We start from the raw sequence: 22,079 nt of genomic DNA, 5'->3' as shown, positions 1-22,079 counted from the left end.
AGGTGCCCAGAGTACGGCTAATGGAATTTGATGCTGGCTTTAATTTTAATGAAGAAAGTTGCCAGTAGCAACAGAACTGTCAACCGCCGCCGAGCGCCATTAATAAAGATCCAGACAACATTAGTGCCCGGCTCCAGTACAAAAGGTTCCCCTCGCTTCATGCTGTGCTAAATTGGCTGCCCAATTTTTCTTAAGTGTCCATTCTATTTAGAAGACAATTTATTAATTTTTGCCATTCATTGTCAGTTGACAGGCCATCATTTTGTAGCCCGAATTTTAGATGAAAACTAATTGAAAAGACTGGCAGTATTTATGAGGGGTATTATTTGTCAATTACAGCTGCAAATACTCCTTGCTCCCACCAACTTTGATGCCCCCCCCACTCCTCTGGGTGTGGGCACCATGACTGCTGGCATTAAAATATGAGCTGGTCTCACCCAGCTCATCAATTTCACAGGCACGGAAGAAAAGCACCTTTCCTGGGGACCCTAGGTGCTGGAAGGAGACATTGGAACTCATGACAAAGAGTACATCTGCATCACATAACAACTGCAATCACGTGCCAAACAGACTTCCCTGTGAGCTAATTCACACCCACTGCTGGCTTCATTTCCGTACAGCTGTTGGTGTAAGCACTCAAGACCTGAAGTCCAAACTCTGGTTCTGAAATAACTCCGGTCTTCCGTTCCAGTGTCTTAAACAAATCAAGGCACGGTGAACACACGTGCACATAAATATTTGCATGCACACTCACAGGCTGTGCGCATCGACCCATTAAAACGAAAACGTCATGCCTTGCTTTAAGAATGACATGCCTTTCCTTTTCAGAGGGAAATATCTGTCAAGTAAAAAGTCCTCAGAATGTTCCAGCTGAAGGGTTTAACAAGTTTATTTCCTTGAAGAGTGTTATGGGGCCAGTAAGACTGCTTGGTAAGCCTGGGTACTTGCCGCTAAAACCCGATGAGCCCAGTTCCATCCCTAGAGCTCACATTAAGGCAGAAGCAGAAAAACAACTCTGCCAGCCTCTGCCCCCCCCCCATACTATCTGATAAATAAATTAAAATGGTATGGTGCACATTTTCTATTTTTTAACAAATGCGATCTCAAACCCAATAAATGTATCCTAGGAATAACATCAACTTGCTTATCAACCAAAGACAGATCTGAGGAAATGACAACATGGTTGCGTGTGACCAAGTTAAGTGTCCTTCCTGGGATGGTGCCTTTGATGAGGTCTGATAAGGAAGAACTGCTATGCAGCCTGCATGATGTTCAATTTTCCTTTACACCAAGTTAAAGGTCAGGGCTATTAAGATGCATGTTTCCCAAAGGAGTAAGGAGAGAGAGGGGGATGGCTCTGAGCACAGGCCTGAGGGAGAGGATGGGATTCTGAGGTCATCAGGGCTGTGGTGGTGAACGTACTTACAGGCACCCAACCCAGCCAGCTGGTCCCAAAGGACTCTCTGCACTATTTTATTTTATTTATTTATTTATTTATTTATTTATTTAGGCACTCACCACTGCTCCTACTCTTCCCTTACTAGACTTGACCTTGAACCTGGAAACAAACCACTAAGGTGTTCTGCTGTGTCACTTCTGTAGGCCATGCGCATGGAGAGATGGATGGATGGATGGATGGATGGATGGGGTGTGTGTGTGTGTGTGTAGAGTCACTTTTCCTAGCTTCAGTTGTAGAGAGAGTAGAGAGCCTTCACAGACACACACACACAGACATGGGGTGGGAGGAGCTCAAGACTGCAGCGTCCCTGAGAGTATCCATTAGAAGGCAAAGGCAAACCACCTCATGTTAGTGCTCTAAAAGTCTACACCAGCATCTGGGTGGGTGTCCAAGAGTCTACTGTAGAGGGAATGCCCACTAAACATAGGTCTGTGTGTACCCTACTGTCCTGATGCCCTGTAGGTAAGCCAGAATTACTTGGGTTGTTAATGTACCATCAAGCCTGCCTTAACATGGAGTCGAGGGTAGCCCCTTACGAGGCCCCTCTTGATTCTGATCTCAAGGCACTGGAGACGACATCAGCAGTGCTTCTGGGCATTGTATCACACTGACCACATCTCGGAGTGTTGGTGTGTTTGCAGGTCATCTGGGTTAGCACTGGGCAGGGAGCACTATCTGAACATCCATTGCCTTGTGCTGTGCTGTGTGGCAACCATGTGTTCTGGGTCAGGTTTCAGACTGTGTGGGACAACGGCCCTTCTGACTTCAGCCTGTGAATTCTGGGAAGTAGTCAGCCAAGGCAGGGCCATGGTGTCCTTGGTCACTGGGACCACATTGCTACTGGATAGCAGACAGTCTATTAGGACTAGTCTCAGCAAATCTGAGCCATTTCTGGACTATGGTTTGAGGCTACTGTTGCTGAGTTTAGGGGCCTGAGTTGACATGACAGTGCACAGGGCCTGACAATGGCTCCAGTTCAATGAGATCAGAAATGATGTGGAAAGGACTTTAGGTCCTCTGAAGTGTCCTGCTGCCATGACCACGGTGACAGGGAAAATGACTGTGCCATGTCAGCGGGTGCTCCTGGAACCATCTGGTGCTTGGCGGGACGCAGCTCTGATAAGGATGATGTCAGGACTGTGAACTCAGAAATGAGAACATAGTGATGGGAAGACGCCCTGGAAGAAGACCAGGCAGTGGGGTCCTGCCAAGGGACGCCCACCATCCCCACAGCTCAGTGCGTGATCTGTGATGGATCTGGAGCCACCCAAAGAATAAGCTCCTGAGACAGCCTATGAGGGAGGAGCTTTCCAGAAAGGCTTAAAGGCAGGGCAACTCCTTTCCCCAGAGCTGGTCCCACCTTCCCCTGCCTCAGCCTAGAGAAAGAGAGGTTCAAGGGAAATGTTGCTGCCTACCCCCACTTCTTGCTGGTCAGTCTGCCAGTGCTGCTATAACCAAGCCTTTGAGGACATTAAAATCCAGGTTCTTTGGCCTTCAAACACGGACTGCGAAACAGTGACTCTCTAGGAATCCTCAGGTGGTCAGTGCCAGAGCGGGCATCCGGCCTCATGGACTGCGCAGCTGTGGGATTCTCTGACTCTCTGGCACACTGGTGGCCACTACTGGACAACCCAGCCCTTGCTGCCTAAGCCAATCTAAGTTTTCTTTATTCTATTGATTTTGTTCTTCTGGAGAATTCGACTAATAAATCAATGTACCTGTGTAAATCCAATGACACGAAGCTTGGAGAGATTAAGAGACATTCTGGAGTTCAGAGTCACTGAGTGGGAAGACTTGGCAGGACCTGGCAAAAGCTGGAGTGGCCCAGGTGACACCACTTAAGAGATATTTCCCTTGGGAAGGAGGGAAGGAAAAAGAGGGAGCCAGGTCCCAGGTCCTATGGTCAGCAGATGGGAACAGAACAGGTTTTAACAGGAAGCAGAGGTGGGGTGTGGTCTCTCTCATGCAGTATTTTCTGTGTGACCTTGAATGAGAAACTGGGCCTAAGTTTTCTGACAGGATGAGATCTGAACGTGGGGGTTTTCAGGAGGTGATCCCTGAACTCTGGAAGACAGGGGAAGGCTAAGTGTGTGGAGTTAACACCCTAATGCCAGCCATCTGGCTTCTACACTCATGTCTCAGTCATCCTGTGAGCCTGTACATCTGATTCCTTTCCCTACATGCAAAGCAAGCTCGGGATGAACTTATTTCCAGTTACCTGCTTCATTAAAAACTTAAGAGTCATTAGGTATGGCTCAATTACAGCATCTAGTGTTTCTATATTGGATACTAATGAAGACACTCTACATTTATTAGTACTTCCTGCTAATGCCAGGACTCCCCAATTAATTCTTTGCATAGCTTACGATGACTTCCAACCAGCACCCAAAAACCTAGCATGCATCCTTCCTGCCAGAGCCCACCCCTGCGAGCACTGCTTCCTCATCCCACGGCCCCAGAGGTGGAAGAGGACTTGGGGTACATTTCAGCCCTTTACTGTCAGGACCACACTTTGCTCCTGCAACCAGGCTCAAGAATATCCTTCTCTGATTGCATTTTCATTAGCATCTGAAATCAGCACCAATCATATTATTTTATCAAACATTTTAGCTTTTGAGTCCCCCAGAGAGTCACCACAAGGTCTTAAAGTGACAACTGGTTATACCAACAAAGGGAAAAAAAGCTGTGTTTTTTTTTTTTTTTTTTTTTTTTAATGATCCCTGGATCAGAGAGCCACGTGGGGGATGGGAGGAAAGGCTCAGCTCTGGGTGCAATATCCCAGCTGTGAGGGCAGGGGGGTGGGGGGGAGGGGGTTCTCTGTACCTGCCTTGGATGCTCATTAGAAAGAACCACAAGATCATCACCATTTCTAGGTCAGAATCTGCTTGACTCAGGATCATGAGCGAACAGAGAGCCACAGGCAGACTCCTAGTAACGGGTTCTCCCTATGCTGGTATCAACTGGATTTAAATCTTGCAAGTCAGAGGGGAAACCAGAGTCTCAAGTCGCCTTTGATTTTAATGCTTTGCTTTTGAGCACTGATTGTCTCCAAAACACGCAATGCACCAATAAATGGGATTTTCCTTCTTTCTTTCTTTTAAAGAAGTTTCCTCCAAGAAGAGTGTAATCTCTCATTGATTCCACCTTTTGTGAAGAGATCGCCTGCTCTAGAAATTAAGGGGGTCTTTTGTGAGTTGCCCAACTTCTGGAGGAAGGAGCCATCTCGGGGCTCTCTCTCCTCTAACCTCTTTGTTGCAAAGTGTCAAAGGTCCATCAGAGATGCGCTGAAGTCAGGACAAACGGAGTGACCTGCCAGCTATCGGCCGGGGGATCTGCAGTCCACCTCTGTGTTAACTCCCACCGCTAATTCATCATGGCCCGGACAGCTACGCTGATTGTGGAGCCTCCCAGTACAATGTGAGGCTCGGCTGACCATCCCTCGGCCCTGGCCAGGGGGAGGGCTGATGGGCACGGGCTCCGGAGGCCCGAGATAAGTGCTGGCTGTCAGAGCAAGGACAAAGAAGGGCAGGCCCTGGGGAGAGAAAGGAGATGAAAAAAATCCTCCACAACTGCTTTATCTGATGAGGGTTATGGCTAATTAATTATAAACTCAATTACCTACCCCTTACTTCAGCAGTCTCTATTCATTAAGAGATAAAACTTGACTGGCAGCTAACTTTCTCTCACACACACTCAGTGTGCTGGCTTCAATTTATACTCACTGATACCAATTCCTAAAAAGATCAACAAAGACACCTATACCTGTCAGGCTCTTGTCAACACACAGCCTGTCTCGGGGGGGGGTTCCCCCACCTCTCTCCCCTAAACTCCTTTTCGACACCCCAGGAGGGCCCGAGTTCATGCTGGGCCCTGGCATTAGAGAGCAAATACAGAACTAGACAATAGACATTATGTGCTCATGTGCCCCGTGGTGCTACCACGCACGCCTCTGCTACATTTTAAGTCAATCATTAAATCTGGGTTCTAAATTCGGGGCGACTGACTACAGCGCTACTTCTCCTCTCCCCAACTGGAAAAGAGAAGACGAGGAGTGCTCAGGCATCTATTATTTTAAATACAAATTTCCACCGTCCCCAACTCCGGACGGGCCTGACCTCCCGCGTCAGCTCCCGCACCTGGTTTCAGAGGCAGCAGCCACAGGCCCGCTTCATCAATAGGCTCTATTCAGTGGAGGTTGTTAATCTCTCTCACCCTCTCTCCGCTTTGCCCACTTTAATGTATTTTCATGTCTATAAGTTCTTTTAATAAGCTGGGAGGGTCTGGGAGAGAAATACTTCAGGTTTCCTTACTGCTCGTCGCCAAAATTACCTCTGGCGGACTGCGGAAGAGACGAGCTAGTTGTGTGTCAAAACACTTGGCTTTATTTCTCTTCCTAACGGAGGGCCCCAGACCCTCGGGTTCAGTGTCAACTCAATTATTTTTATGGAGAGGACTCAGAAGCCTCCCTGTCACTCTCTTCTTCCGGCTCATAAGCTCCTTACCCACCCTGTTTTCCTGGGAGCTGTCCTCTGACTACAAACACACTCCAAGGTGGAGGCCATGTGAGGGGACAGGCAGAGGTGACTGACGGCCAGATCCGACCCCATGCCTCTGCCTGCCACCATGACACACTGGTTAAAGGGTAGGGGTAGAGGAGGGGTTGATGACAGGCTGGATGGAGGAGCTGGGGTGAAGCTGCCTCTGTGCTACCAGGAATTTGTGTTGCACGGTATATTCACGCTCTGAGGCCTCCAGGCCAAACCTGGGAGCTGTGGGGAGCTACTCTGCTGCTCTGGAGCAGAGGAGAGCACTGGCATCTTGGCAATGATACAGCTAAGAGGTCACGGACCCATGGGTGGAGGTCAGACTGTTCTTCCTACGGGAGTGTTGCATGTATGCGGATCCAGCCCGTCTCTGCAGGTTACTCAGGGAAACTGAGCGCAGCAGGACGTATCTGGCTCAAGGCTTGGCGCTATCACTTCCCTACTAAGTTGCCTTCAGGATGGGGACGCTGACCGAGCAGGGCACACACAGTTCTAGAGGCCACTGGAACTTGAACCTCAGGATGCACAGATCCTCTAGAATGTACCTGAGCTAAGTGGGCTGTGGGTGAGGCATGGAGCCCCCTGCCTCTATGGTGCAATCCTTGTCTGGGATGTAGAAGTCCTTACCCCACACTGTGTGGCAGCAGAAAAATGTCCAACACGAGCCCCCTTGGCAGTGTCTCCACACCCACATAACTTCTTGCAGCTTCCCAAACCAGCCAGGGTTGCAATGAGTAATTGGCTAACAAGTGCAGATACCACCAGAGAGGGACAGCAGAGACTCTCAATTGATGCACCTCACACACTGCACGAAGCTGGTGACTCACAAGAGCTGGTACCCAAGGAAACCAGGTCAGGCGTCACCCCTGGAAGGTGACAAAGGACTTGAGAGCTGCTACTAATTTGCAAAACCAGATTAGTAAGAAAAAGGCCTTTAGTCACCCAGGGAACTTGACATTTCTATCAGACTTGTGTTTTAGAAAGCCAAGAGTACCTCCCCGTGGGGAGTGGTTTTTCCATGCAGGGTAAGAACATGCAGCCCTCTCATGTGCCCAGCTGCCCCTAGTCACGCTTCGCACGGCCTTGCACAGTTACCATTCCGCTGTCTTCTTGTCTACTGTGAACTGTAGCAGCCTGGGGGCGGGGATGCAGGAAGAAAGGTCAGATACAGTCACAGGTGAGCAGAGGGCTAAGCCATCTGGGGACATGTTCTTTCCTGTCTCTGGCCTCCGCCACAGAGGAAAAGGGAGTGGAGGAGCCATAGGGAGGAGTGAGAGCAGTGGGACAAGAGAGGGTCATGGTGGAGGAAGAGGAGAAGCAGAGCAGGGTATGCAGTGAGAACAGGTCCTCTGCATGCCTGGTGACTGCCATCTTCCTCCATCGGGAGCCAGGTGGGGAGAAGGTGAAGCCGAGATTCGTCATTGAAAGGAGGATCGGCTTGGTGGCTGAGAGAAACAGAGAGCAGCCAAGCAAGGGGTGTGGTGAGCCTCAGAGCTCTGATACCTGCAGTTAGGTCTTTCTCTTGTGTGGTACACACAGCTGAGAGGATGAGAAAGGAGATGAGGCTTTCATTCTCCCTGGACATCCTCCAGGGCTGTACACAGGAAAGCTGAGGTACACTCAAACCAAACATGGGAGGAAAGAAGGCTAAGCGCACACTGGGCTGTTCACAGCAGCATCGCTGGAATTGGGGAGCCGCCCTCCAACCTGAGCTGCCATGATAAATACTTGGAGAGACATTCCGAAACAAACCAGTTAATTATAGTCCCATGTGCAGCCATGATGGGCCCTTGTCGGCCAATAGAGGGAAGCCATTTGCAACTTTCCTTAGGAAATTATATTCTGAATCCTTCACGAGGTGGACCTCGTCCTTTTCTGAGAAAACGATGGCGGTCTTTAGTATTCACTGGCGTAATTAGGACTGCAGTTAATTTCATTAAATTCTCTTGCTGCTAAATGAAGCAGATTATGAGACATCTTTTATTGCAAGGCGTGAAATTACAGCCTGTCAGCTGCCAATGGTGGGGTGAAACTAATGAATTACAGGGTAAATAACACCAGAATTAACCAGCCAATTTAACACAGCACCATGGAACAAAGTCATTTTTACTTGGGAGCTTTAAGAAACAACACGGACAGGACACGGATAGAATACAGGGGTGAACAGGAAGTGGGTGCAGCGAGCCAGAGGTAGGAAGAAGAGGAGGAGAAGGAAGTAGAAGATGCTATGGTTGCAACCCCTTAGACCCTTCTGACATTGCCAAAGTATTCAGAGCCCCCGACAAAAGCGGGCAAAAAGGACTTTCAGGCAGGGGAACAAAGTTGAGGAACTGACTGATCTAGGAGAAGCTCTAAGGGAAATCTTATCTGGACACTGGATGCAAACTGCATCTCAACAAACAACAGTGGAGCTTGGACAAAGCGAACGCATCATACATGTTGCCTTCTACTTGAGCTAAGTGGTGTCTTCTTCAGAGACACGGTCTCATCAGAGGTTTCACAGTCAGAAGTTTCAAGGTAAATTATTACCTTTTTGACGAGCACAGATTCTTGTGGTAACAGTCAATCTCCCTATTCCTTCAAGCCCCACTTCTGATGCTGAACAGACTCTAGATCTACCGGAGTAAGAAGCCACCCGCTCCTGAGTGTAAGACACTTGCCACTCAGTTGGTCAGATACCATCATGGTACTGTGCTAGGCAAGAGACACACACAGGTGATGTGGGCCATCCCCCTGAAGAGGTGGATGCTGGAAGGCAGCCTGAAAGGTACACACATTCGGCTTAGTGGTAGTACATGGGATGCTGGAGGCACCAGCCAATGGTCCTTGGCTCACACTCATGGTGGGGAAGGCTGAAGCAAGCTACGGCTTGTGTAGGACTCTTGTGCAGCTTGTGGAAGGCCTGATGGAGAAGAAGTTTATGAAGCAGGTCCACACAACATTATAACCACCCATGAGTCTGTGCCAATGGCATGTGCTTACAGAATTGTCTGCAGCGCACGTTATGCCAAAGGATTTTAATATGTTCTCTACCTCACTGACTGGCCCTTGAAGACGACTGACATCATAAGTCTATCTCCTACAATGTATGCTGGAGACAAGACTACCTGGTGAGGACCCTGCATTCTCAGAGCAGGGCTTGGGTCAGCCGATGTCTAGTCATAACCACAACTCCTGTGTGGGTCTACAGAATCGCTATCAGGGTGGACACACATAGGAAGACAGGGTTTTGGCATCTACAGGCAGAAACAAGGGCAGATGGTAGCTCTTTCAGGGAAACAGCAGCCGAACTGCACTTGAGTGATGAGGACTCAAAATATTGAGAATTCTTCTTGTTTGATAAAATGACACCGATTAAATTACTCTGGCTAAAACAGTTTTACGATAAACTTGATTCATTTTAACCCTGTCATATCTTTTCAAAGATGTAATTTTCTATACAAAATGAACTTGGGGCTAAATAATTTATGAAGTGCTTCCCATTACTTACGAGTCCAACAGAGAGTGTGTACACTGCTCCAGCATCATTCTCACTGGGAGCCATTTTTCTTTGGGACCCAAACTGAAAACGAGGGCTGTGCAAAGGCAGGAGCCTTCTGCGTTTTAGGATGGCACGGAGAGACAGACGAGCCATGCTTCACACAGACACCCACCTACAGGCATTTGAAGACCCACTTTCTTTCCTAAAGCAAGTTCTTTCCCCAACACCACACCTTTCTTTCCCCTTCCATTCACAGCCTGTCAGTCTGCTCCGCCTTTAAACCTCTACTCAAATGCAGAGTCCCACATCCGTGGTTCCCACCGCTGTGTCTGCAGCAGGGGTCAGCACTCGGCTCTGCAGCTGACCTGAGAAGCACTAATGAGGCAGGGTCTCAACCTCAACCTCGAGTAGGAGGAGGGAAAGGCCCTTTTTAGGATGGAAGAGAAGACACATACAAACATGTGCTCCAGGTTGGGATCCAAGGACTCTCTACTTTTACAACAGAAAAGGGTATTGTTTATAAATGACTTGCTTCTATCCCAAATTGTCTTCATCTTCCGAGTCCCTGATTCATGTTCGCAAGAACTGGCAAGCACGCTTCTTTTGAACTTAATGGTTTGTGTAAAGAAAGTGAGCAGACCAGTAGCCCTTCCTCACCTGAGCACTGTACCGATGTAAAGACGCATTCGTGCTCATGACCCATGGTCAAGTGAATGGCTCAAAGCTACTAAACAAAAGACTAGAAAAACAAATTTTAAGATTTACATTATAAATTCTGAAAGTGTGATAAAGTCTCATGCTATCCTGCCTCATCTATCCTGGGCTGTCAATCTCCTCACTTGCTCTAGAGTGTCTAAATTGTATACCCTACTCACCCATTAGATGCTTCTGAACCAGCCTGATTATCAAATCAATTGTTATAGTATCAGAGCACTTTATTTTCTCATGGATGGTTTCAAAACACAGAAGCAATGGCAGACAAGAGGCGTCCTACAGACAGCAGGTTAACTCTGGTGCTAAACTGTAGCACTGGAGGGTGATAGGAGGATGGATGGATGGATAAGTGGGTGGGTAGGAGGGTAATAGACAGATGAGGGGTTGGTACTATCCACAGCTTTACGAGTTCACTATGAGCCTTGACACACATCTCTCTCTGATAAAGGTGAGCTGCTGTACAATCACAATAAAATATAGAACACGTTATAGGGAGATATTAAAAGTAGCTACAGAGAAATTTCTAGAAAAGTCACATATTTTTGCCCTACTGGAGTTGGCATGCTTGGGGTCTTGCAAACTATTGCTATGCTGATGGTTCACAAGAAGGACTTGCCAGGATCCTGCCTGCTGCTGTTATAAAACCTGAGGGCACAGCATAGAAGCAGAAGCAGGAGGCAGAACACAGTAGCAGCCCCAGGCACAGGCTTCTGAGGCCTCTGGAAGTGAGTCACACACGACACACCTGTTTCTCTAGCAGCCAATGGCACCAGCAAAGATGTCTACCAGGGAAGCTCATTATATCTGGAGGCCTGGGGTGTTTCTAGGCTTGTTACATAGGTATCCTGTGCCCAGAACATACCCAGCTTTCAGACTACCAAAGGCACAGCAGGATTATTCTTTGTGTAGGGAACAGTGGGACACTTCCTGGCCAATGAACCAAGTTCCCAGAGGCTGTCCAGGGACAACTTGCAAGCAAGCCCTTCCCAAGGACAGCAGTTTCTGGCAAAGAGAGGTAAGTGGGCATCAGATAAGAGCATTCTAGCGAAAGCAAGAATGGGTGGTGTAATTCACGGGACTCAGGAGCACCAAGGGTACCAGAGACAGGGAAGAAGAGAAGCAGGAGCTGGATGTAGGTTTCAAGCTTCATCTGGAGGCCACAGTGAACCTGGTACAGGTTTCATCTCCACAGCTGCATTAAATAGTAAATAGAAAGGCATCTATGGGGCAGGGAAGGCTGTAGACCGAAGGCCATGTACAGTCAGGAGGCCTCAACACATCCAGGCAGAGGAAGGGCTAAGCTAGTTGGCATTCAGAGCAGCTTCCTGAAGGGGCAGCAATGAGACAAGGTCTGGGAAAAGGGAAAAGGGAAAAAGGAAAAGGGTGATGGAGGAGAATGCTGGGTATGATCACAGCCGGTCACAGGGGGACTTGGGTAGCCTACTGACAGTACTTAGCTGATCAATCATGGAAAGGCTGGAATGCCTACCATCAGCTGTCAATAGGCCAAGGCATGCTGGCTAGTTCTATGTCAACCTGACACAAAGTAGATTCAGCTAAGGAATCCCAATTGAGAAAATGCCTTCTTCATAAGACTGGCTTGTGAGCAAGCCTATAGGGAAGTTTCTTAATTTGTGATCAAGGCCCAACCCACTGTAGGTGGGGCCATTTCTGGGCAGGTGGCACCTCTCCGTGGCTTCTGCTTTAGTTCCTGCCTCCAGGTTCCTGCCTTGTTTGAATTCCTGCCTCGACTTCCCTTAGTAACCTGGAATTCAGGATGGACTGGAAACTGAGGTAGGAGGACAGAGTTATAGCCCATGCATAGGAGCTGTGAGGGCAGCTGACTTACAGAAGATGCAGCTAGGAAGACATCGTATGAGCCACAGTCTGTCATGGACAGACAACCAAAAGAGGGTCTCCAACTGAAGAGACTTCCCATTAGTGAAGAAAAGACACAACAGCCACTTAGAAGCTAAGGATTCATTTGTGGCCCATGGCCATGTTCTAGGAGGGATGTTACAAGCACAGAGCCAGATTCTATATGCTGCTTCTGACCTATACAGTGCAAGGAACCTGTACTCCCTGGACAACAAACCCAAGTGGCTCTAGAAAGAGGAGACAGGTCTGAAATGAGACACCTCTGATTCAGGGTAGAGAGGAAGTCCCCAGGTATACTGTCTGGAGCTGGACAGGATGACAGTAAGGAGGAAGCAGCAGCAGCAGCAGGAGCACAAGAACACTTCAGAACTGAGAGGGAACTTCATGTCCTCAGCTGCAGAGCTCAGAGAGCTATGGTATGATGTTGAAGGAACAACAAAATGTCCCGCATTGATACAGGGCATGGTCCTACAAAGCAAGCTGGGTTCCAGACTTTGATTCTGAAGGCAGAGGGTACAGAGATGCTGGGGGCAGGGCTCTTTAGAAGAATGGGGGTCAGGGGGCGTGGAGGGAGAGAGGCAGCAAGGAGAGAAAAGGAACCTTCCAGCAGGAAAAGGGTCCATGGAGGGCTGTGTAAGCAACTGGAGTTCGTCTTCCTTAGACCTGCCTTCCAACAGGAGAGGGGTCAGTGGGCTTAGGGCATGGAGAGGTGAGAAGTGCCAAGTGTCCTCAGAGCCCATCATGGCACTTGGACTCGATGGGTGCTGCTGTGCCAAACCAAGAGTGTTGGCACCAGCCCTCACACAGTTCTATTTAGTTTTAACACCTGTATCATTAATTTACTTACTATTTTGTCAATGCATGAAGACATGCTGAATTTATGGAAGTGACTAAGGCAGGAGCCCACAGGGAGGCTGCATGTGTGTGTTTTTTTCTGTCCTTCCCAGAAGAATACCTTCCATGTTGACATCTTGAAAGGCAATGGGTTGCATAAGAGCCAACTATATTGAGATCTGCTCCCTAAAATATAAGAAACCTCTGTGGTCGAGGAACAGAGACTTCATTAGGAGACACTGAGATACATGGGCAGATCCAGTACCCACCATACCGCTGAGTAATAAGTAAAAGCCATCAGTTACAACACAACCAAAGGATGATGGGAAATGGCTGGGATCTGGAAGGTGACCAGGTCACAGGTTCTGCTAAGCCTATGTGCTTATCTGAAGGCACTGTGGAATTTCTGGCTAATCAGTTTCCCCAAGCTACTTATGGCTCCCTGCATTCTACCTCCAGAGTCTTGGTGAGGAGCACCTGATCTGATTGATTATTCCAGACCATGCCATCCATTGCCGAAACAGCAGAGCAAACATTGTTTGTGACTGTGACCCTGGTGCCCTTGAATATGTGGGTTAGGCTCTGAAATAAGGACATGAAGAAGAGGTAAAGGCCAGCACTAGTGGATGTAGGGGACAGGGAGAAGAAAGGGGACCACAGAGGTAGTGTTTCCAATGACAAGGCGAGGACTTCTGTGTAAGTGGCACCTCACATCAGACAGAATACAGTGATCCCCGTACCAAAAGGACGTGGCCATGAGATGTCAGTATGCAGACTCTTAAGTCACTGCTAAAAGACTCTACTGTGTGGGGGGCAAACTTGGAGAGCTAGTGAATAGTGAAGAGAGCAACGGGTACAGAGGCTTGGGGTAAATAGGATTTCAAGAAGAAATGATATTTAGGCGAGACGTCAGGAAGGGATTTATACTTAAAAATCATTTATTATTTCAGCCAGAAGATGGCAGAAACTCAGCAGTATCGGGAAGGAACAAGACCTTGGTGGAGAAAAGAGAATGCCGGATGTGCATAAAGTCCTTGAGAGGTGCTGGGAGTTCTTATTCATCACCAAATAAGCTACTTACTATCTTAGACGTTCCCTAGCCTGTTGGTCACTATGCCAGTGGCGTTACCTAGCATCTTCCGGACCTCCCTGCCCACTCTTCATTAGGGTGGACTTCCCAGTACTGTCTTCCTGGTTTCCTTCAATTCTCCATTGCTCTAATGACACAAATGAAGACATGCTTTTAGTCTCTTTCCTATTTCATGTTTCTCTCTTTTCCTTAGGAAAAAAAAAAGGCAGATCTTTCCTCCTCCTCCTCCTCCTCAGTATCAATCTCTCCATTTCCTTAGATAGGGATTTCAAATTTCTTATCTTTGAGTATGTGTGCATGTGCACACTTGTGCACATGTGTGCTGGTATATGTATACATGTATGTCACATGTATCTGGAAGTCAGAAGTCAATCCTGGGTGCACACATGAGGAGGCCAGAAGAATCTCCTTCTATCTTATGTGGGCTTCAGGGACTAAGCCTGGTCCATTAGGCTTGTGTGACAAGCAGTTTACTGTCTGAGCCATCTCTCTGGTCCCAGCCAAGCTTATTGGCTTTTTAGTAGGGTCTTTCTCTGAGCTGAGAGTTTGCCCATTCAGCTACAGTAACTGACTAGGCAGCCCTAGGGATGTTCCTGTCTCCATCTCTAGTGGATTATAGGAGGGTACCACTGTACCCAGTTTTTACTGTGAATACTAGGGCTGCAACTCCTATTCTCGTGCATGTGTGAGACTGAGCCATCTCACGTCCCCTGCCTCCGTGGTGCTTCTTCAATGGACCACAGCCATTACATGTAGCACCCTGATTATACCGACTTCTCAGTTTCTCCCTGGGATCCTGCCCCTCTGGCCCAGCCACCATGATGATTTGACCACACCTGGTTATGATCTACTAGGAACCATGACTGTTGAGTTCCAACCTTCACCCTGCAGACTTTGAGAAAGATAAAGAAGAACAAACAGGAAACCAAGGAGACCAAGAATGAAGATGAGATTAGAAGTGACAGTCTGCACCTGAAAAGGAGACGAGGTGCCCCAGGGACCCTCCTATTTCTACCTCTCTCCCCACCTCAACGTTCCTCAGTCTTGTCTTCTAAACAGTCACCGCAATGGTCGAATCCACCAGATTGCTGCAGGACAGCCATGCACCATCCTGTCAGCCTGGTTAGGCTGTTGAGAGGCCTCAAACTGCCCCAATCACAATACAGGCTGATTACAAACATTCTTCTCAAATGTTTTGAATACACAGCTAATACACTCTTAGCTGGAGAATTATTTTGCCCATAAATTATTTCAGATTTTAATTTTCCCCCTTTCTGGTTATGTTGCCTCCCTCCACTGACTTTCTCATTTCAGGGGAAGTTCATAATTCTTTCTAAGTTTCTCTCACCCTGTGCTGGTGACATCTATTTCTGGGTGGAAATCAAGCTACAGAAATGTCTTTCAATGGTAATAATCTGAAAATAAGGAACCATTTCACATAAGAAGTGGCAGAGACCTCTCTCCCTTCCTTAAAAGTCCCAGGAAGGAGGCAGCAGCAGTCCTGATAAAACGTTTGCCTCCAGGAGGGGCTCTCATGGGGCAGCAGACCAAGGGTAGGGTCCTCACAGAAGGGAACACCTGAAAGTAGAGTCAGAGGAGCGTTCTTATGGGGAGGGGACCTTACAGCAGGGGCCCCATGGAGGCAGACATGAAGCAGCATTCCCACAGGAAAAGCCAGGCTCAGACCTGGGATTCGTCATTCTTTTTTTTTTTTTATGTGTGCACGAGTGTGTGTGTGTGTGTGCTCTCGTGTGCACGCAGGGGGAGCAGGGGGGAAGGGAATGGGAGGGGGTGGCGGGGGAGTCAAGCATACAGTGTTTATTTGCAGGTCAAATGACAACATTTGGGAGCTGGTTCCATTGCATGGGTTCTGGAGCTGGAACTCAGGTCATCAGGCTTGGTGGCCAGCACCTTACCCATTAAACCAACTCAGCTGCTCTTAGAGCAGGGGTTCTCTTGTGTCTCTCTGTATGTGCTAAGTAGATTCACAGCAGGGGGTCTCACAGAAGAGGCACTCTGACAGGTCTCAAGGGCTGCAGACACACTAGGACACAGCCACAGAACCTGTACCTGGCTTCTCTAGGACAGTTTTGACTTTTCAAACTCTTCAGGTTGTTCTGTGACCACCTTAGAGAAAACTTAAGAGGACTGCCAGCCCCTCCCCAGGCTGAATGACCACCAACTGCAGTCTACCTAGTACGTATGCACACACACATCTCAAAGATGAGAAGGGCAAGTCCAAGGCTTTGTAGTCAGTCCCCTGTGAGACGCTTAAATAGACAAGAGCAAACATTTTATTTCAAACCTAGGCTGTTATTTGTAAGCTTGTTTCCATTAAAAACTGCTTTCAAGTAAACATAGGCTAGTCTCCCGGGAACGGAAAACACCACAGTGTGTCTTCTGACATTTAGAGTTCTCATGTGAAATATATAATATGGCTGATTGTTAAATATGGAGACAGCTACATGTTGCCTCCTGAATAAATCCCACATGCATCCCAGTTGGTTGGGGCGGGGTGAGGGTGGGCGTGACTTCATGTTTCAAAGTAATCCCTAAGGGGCAACATTGAAACCAGAAAGTCTTAGAAAGTGGACTGTCACCTAATGTCCCAAAGTCTCCTTCTGACTCAGGCTTTGTTCAGGAAGCCTGAATCGGTTCTGTTCTAAGAGAAAAGCTTTGGCTTCTTACGTGTCAGCCAGGAAACACAGTCGATCCTAGACACGGTGGACAGGCAGGCACACAGTACTGGAATGAATGCCCTTTTCAGGCTCCTGGAGCAATTTTGCTGAGGCCCGACCCAGGCAGGCCGCAGCTTCTGAGCCAGTCCTGACCCTCCTTGCAGGTTATAGGTTGTTCTTAAAGCTGAGCCAACCTCTCTCTAATCTGTTTCTTCTCTGCCAGCGCACACATCAGAAGAAGCTGGCTTCATGGCTCTGAAGTTCACTCTCTACAGTATTTAGGGGCAAACCACTTTGATTTCACTAAATTTTCCCTCCCTCCTGGGGAGGAACATGTACTTCAGAGAGCATGGCTTCCAGCCATCCTGTTGCATGGAATGTTCTGGCATATGACTTAAAAACATCTTGAATGCAAATATTTACAAGACCAGCCTGTTTTCAGTCAACAGTAGCATTAATTACATTCGTCAGATGGCTCAGCTGTCAACTGAATGTGCTAATTGTGTGGAAGTTAGCTTTGTAAACTAACTCCCCATCCCCCCACGTGCTTCCGTTGTGCCTGCATTCCGTGGCCTACTGCTCTTTGCCTGTGCTTACATTTTTCACACTTACCTACAATTAAGAAAACGTCACTGATGAGAAAATTCAGCATGCCCAGTCACTAGTGTCTCTATAGGTACAACACAGTCTTGCCTCCTACTTACAGGATGAGTGCACAATGGGAGTGCTGTTTACTGAGCTACTATTTCTGCCACCTGTGTCATGTCATGGGTTATCTTCTTATCCCATCTGACAAAACTAGAGATGAAAGCCTCTCTCTCACTATTACCTTATGACTTGAGGTTTCGGCAAGCTCTGATGGTCAGCGAAAGGGTCAGAGCTACAAAATCCCATTCCATAACTCTTTATAACCAGCACCCATGACCTTCCAAGCAACTCAAGGGTCAAGGCTCATGTCAAGGCCATGTATTTTGATCTTTCAGTAAGGATCTCACCTCTAAATATAGCCAGCTCAGCTGCTCTTCACCTACTGAACTTGAGTTGCTCTCAAGACTCTTGGGCTACGCTCTGGCTTGCCTCTTGTCTGAGCACCAACCAGGAGCAAAGCACGCATATGGGATATATTCTCTCTCGCTTTGTGCTAGCCTAGATGCCTGGTGCTGCTGGATACAGACAGCTCTCAGGCAGGAGGGCCTGCTATTGTTTTTCCCTTGTGGTCTCAGGTCAAGTGAGGCCTGATCATTTGAAACCCTCCATTTGAGTGAGTTTGGGGAAAGATTTGTCCTTAAAGGCAACACCTGACCTTGTATTTCTCATGAAAGGCTTGCCGTGTACAGGTTGAGACACTGGCTTGGCATTAAATGTTCACCAGAACTTCAGTGACAGAGTGACCCTGAGTGCTGCTGCCATGCTATCTCTGGAAGAGGTTTTCCTTAGGAGCTGGGGATGTTTCCCAGGGGACAGTATTTTGGGAGTTGTATCCTGCTGGGTTCCATGGGACTGACTAACCTGCCGGAGCTCCAGACTGCTTGCTGCACCTCTCTAATCTGACTAGTGCTCAAGCTACACTGCTTTTGACCACTGCGCCTTTACTGAAGAATTAAGGTAACAGAGACCGTATAACGATATTTACAGTGTTGAAAGTTTGCTCCATTCAGAAACCGGCTAAAGGGCTTTAGATGCTGGCTGTTCAGTTTACTCTTCTGATTGCTTTGCTGCTATGTAAATCAATTTGTTAATGTTCCTTACAAAATGCATGAGCCAGTTATACTGACAAACACACAAAGCTCATTCGTAATTAGCAGTTAATTAGTACGAAGGAACAGATGCTGCTGGAGATTCAGCAGGCGAACAGGTTCTGTAAACAATGCTTATAAATCTAAATGAATTTATTAACCACAATACGACTGTCAACATTTTTTTGGCAACCATACAAAATATGGCGGAATCCCCAAAATGTCTTCACAACATATTAATAATCGTGGTGACAGCCGAGCCATTCCCGCCAGTGGCGAGCTGTTCTCGACTGCCTTCTTTGCCTCACTGAGAGGCAGCAGAAGCGTCATTACTTCCCACCTTAATCTACACATGCTGATTAACACGCGGTGTGAATGGCATTCAACTCAACAGGAGCTCTCTGCGATGGAGGCAGTGCACAGCAGAAGGGTGCATGTAACACACTGAGGGTGCTCTCGAAACCCATTGTCTGGGGAGGGTCAAAGGTGCACCCATCTCCTGAAAAGGTCACCTGAGCTAACAAGTAGACAAGGTGCTAAAAGGGACTCCCATCTACGGGCAAGGGGGTATTCTGCTTCCTGACTGTGGATATAATGTGACCAAATCTCAAGCTCTTGCCGCCGGGCCTTCGAGGCAAAATGGACTGTACCCCCAAAACTGTAAACCAGTGAAGACCTACCTTAAGTTCTTTTCATCTGAGATTTTGTCCCTTGGCTTTGTGCGGATACTTCTAGAAAGGAAACATGCTAGAGTGTGATGTGCACCTGGAGGCTGCTGTGTGACTGCGGAGGGCAGACATGAGCAGGAGGAAAGGGCAGTGTGCAGCAGACAGCAGGGAACACAAGGTTACAGTGACTCACCCTGATCTAACTCTTGAAAGTCACTACTGTCCAGTGGTGATGATTACGTAGATTAGTGATGCTACGGCGACGAGTCTGGAATTTTCCCCCAACAGAGTCCGTTCCGCTTGCTTAGAGCTCTAAGAAGGGCTGGGCTGTCCCTGCAGCCCAGAGCTCTGTCCTCCAGCACTGGTAGGAGATGGAGCCTATTCGCTGCACAAGTTCCCAGGAGGTGCAAGGCTTCCTGCCACACTGGCTTTCTCTCCAGCTGCCTTTCTGATTGCAGAGCCTCTCCTCCTTGGGTGACCTTTTATTTAAATGACATTTTCCTATCCTCTCATGGGGACCTCCTTCATAATAGTCTGCTAGATGAATAATTGACAAAAATGGAGGCCAACTCCAGCATAAGGTGCCCCAAATATGACATTCCAGATAAAATATTTTCTCAAGGCAGGCTTGAATGTGTGAATTAAGTGTTATAATTACGAGCTAGGCTGCAGAGAATAGGGGAACTCTGCCCTTCTGACACATGGTGACTTAGTATACTCAGCAAGGTTAGGCAGCCAGGGAAGCCTGAGAAGGCAGCCAGTTACTGTGCAGGCTGGGTGGAAGGGAGGTGTGTGGAGATAATTCGCATTGATAATCTATCCCCGTGTTTTTGTCTGGCCCTGCTTTGTCCTTAGGAACTAAAGTCTTGAACCACATATGAGACAGTGAACAGTTCTCTTCTCTGTATCTGTAGGTAAGAGTGAGGTGACCTGGGATCTTTCTTTTTCCCACAGAGCTCTAGGATGGGAGTCCTACTAACTGCAGCTGAAGCAAGGCAAGCGGAGGTCACTGTGAGCGTGCCTTTAGTCTGCAGTCTCCACCACGCTCAGACAACCGATGCAAGCTGGAAGCGTAACTGTGGAGCCAGAGTTATGACCACGAGACTTTCAAAGTGTTAGCCCCAGACAACAAGCAGGCCGAACAATCATGGCTGCCAGTAGCACTTACACAAAAAAGCAGGGCAGCCGAGTGAGGACCAGGGACACTGAACTAATAACCCACAGGAGAGCCGCTAGAACACAGGCAGAGGAATGCATGGGATGTAACTAGTGTGCCTTGCCGGGTGTCGCACTTGCAAAGTGCACTTCGACATACACTACTGTTCATTCACTGTTTCAGGAACCAAGACCTCATGCCTGGAACAGGACTTACTATGGTGTAGAAGTCAGAAGATGGCAACAGGGAGTACTTTGAGGAGAAGCTAGGTGTGATGGACAATGAACAGACCCTTGGTGTTCCCTCAGTGCTGATACACAGCTCACCCTGTACCCAGAAGCCTGCTTGCCGGCCCCACCCTGCCAGTGACTGTCTTAAAGCCACCTACCATGTGATTCTTGTGATCCACCTAAACATCAGCTGCTCCGGGTCTCATCTCATCATGCAAGCTCAGAGGTATTGGTAATATGGGAATCAGCTGCCCTTTGCCCGGGAAAGAGGAGGGGAGTTACCTTCTCCTAGGCTCTCTCCTCTCTCCTCCAGTTCTTAATACCTAACCATCCACCCACAGTATTTCTACAGATGACCACCTGTTTTCCTGTCCACAGGCTGGGCCCCTCCCCTGGGCCCAGCAGAGCTGGTGTGCACATGGTCTCTCCAGTCAGCAAAAACGGAAGTCAGTATACTCTGTTCACTGCCAATTACAGAGATTAGCACTGACCCAGGAAAGGTAGCATGGTAATGTATGATGAATGTTGTACATTCCTGAATGCTCATCAACTGGAATTAACTTTAAACACCTGTAATATGTAATTTATGGCACATGTCACCCACCCTGAGGTCCTGGGCAATTCAACCATCAAGAGTTGAGGAAGCACTCACTCACAAAGTTTTAAAACATCATAAAAATGGCTGCCACTGACTCCTCCACCAAACAGTAAGGAAAAGTGGTGGTAAAATATTACAGACCAAACTGAGCCAGCCTGAGATTAGAATGAAAGGGGACATCCGTAAATGTCCACGTGGAGGATCACTGGCTGTGGGAAGGAGCCCAGCAGCCACAGACCAGGGGAGGTGCTTACAGATGACACAGCCATGAGGACACATCACCCAAAACATACCACAGATGATGAGAATCAGCAGCAAAGCAAACAACTCAAATTCCAAATGGGCACCAGACTGGAACAGACCCCACCAACGAGCATGCGAAGGCGAGGAGGCCGGCCTTGGACGCTCAGCACTCTACACTGGGAATCCACAGCTGTGCAGCCAAGTGCCAGGTCTGAGCCTGGCAAGTGCTGACAAGCAAGCAGGACAACAGGAATCTGTGCTTTTGTGAGGGAAACGCAGGACAGTGTGGCCACTCTGGAACACAGTTTGACAGTTTCTTACAAAACTGAAAGTCCTTCCCCATACAACCTGGCAGTCAGGCTCCTTGGTACATGCCGATATGCTGAGAATGAAGATCCACAGAAAACTGTGGACATAGACGCTGAAAATCTGCCTTAATCACCACTGTCCAAATGTAGAACCCTAGAGGACCTTCTACAAGGCACATGGACACTTGTGGCAGACTCTGACTACAGTGTGTTAACAAGCACTAAGGAGAAAAAGGCATGGTCACTCCAACCATCTTAAAAGAACTTTTAAGTGTGTGTGTGTGTGTGTGAATGCTATGTGCCCTAGATTAATTTCTGAGGCTATGATTAAATGCTCTAGGAAAAAGGCAACTCACTGGATAAATGGGTTAATTTCGGCTCACAGTTCCACATTACAGTCCACCACTGTGGGGAAATCAGGACAAGAACACCAAGCAGCTCCTCACATTACATCTTGTCAAG

At 48.0% G+C, this 22,079-nt stretch overlaps 1 protein-coding gene across 7 annotated transcripts in view; it reads right to left on the bottom strand.

The window, feature by feature from the left end:
- Window positions 1-22,079, bottom strand: part of Agap1 (ArfGAP with GTPase domain, ankyrin repeat and PH domain 1) — a 435,940-nt gene that overhangs the window by 183,259 nt on the left and 230,602 nt on the right. The window lies entirely within an intron of this gene.

The sequence above is a fragment of the Mus caroli genome, chromosome 1 (assembly GCF_900094665.2).
Source record: "Mus caroli chromosome 1, CAROLI_EIJ_v1.1, whole genome shotgun sequence".
In the NCBI taxonomy this organism is placed as follows: Eukaryota; Metazoa; Chordata; class Mammalia; order Rodentia; family Muridae; genus Mus; species Mus caroli.
Note: the sequence above shows the minus strand (reverse complement) of the source record. Positions and strands in the feature narration are given on the sequence as shown.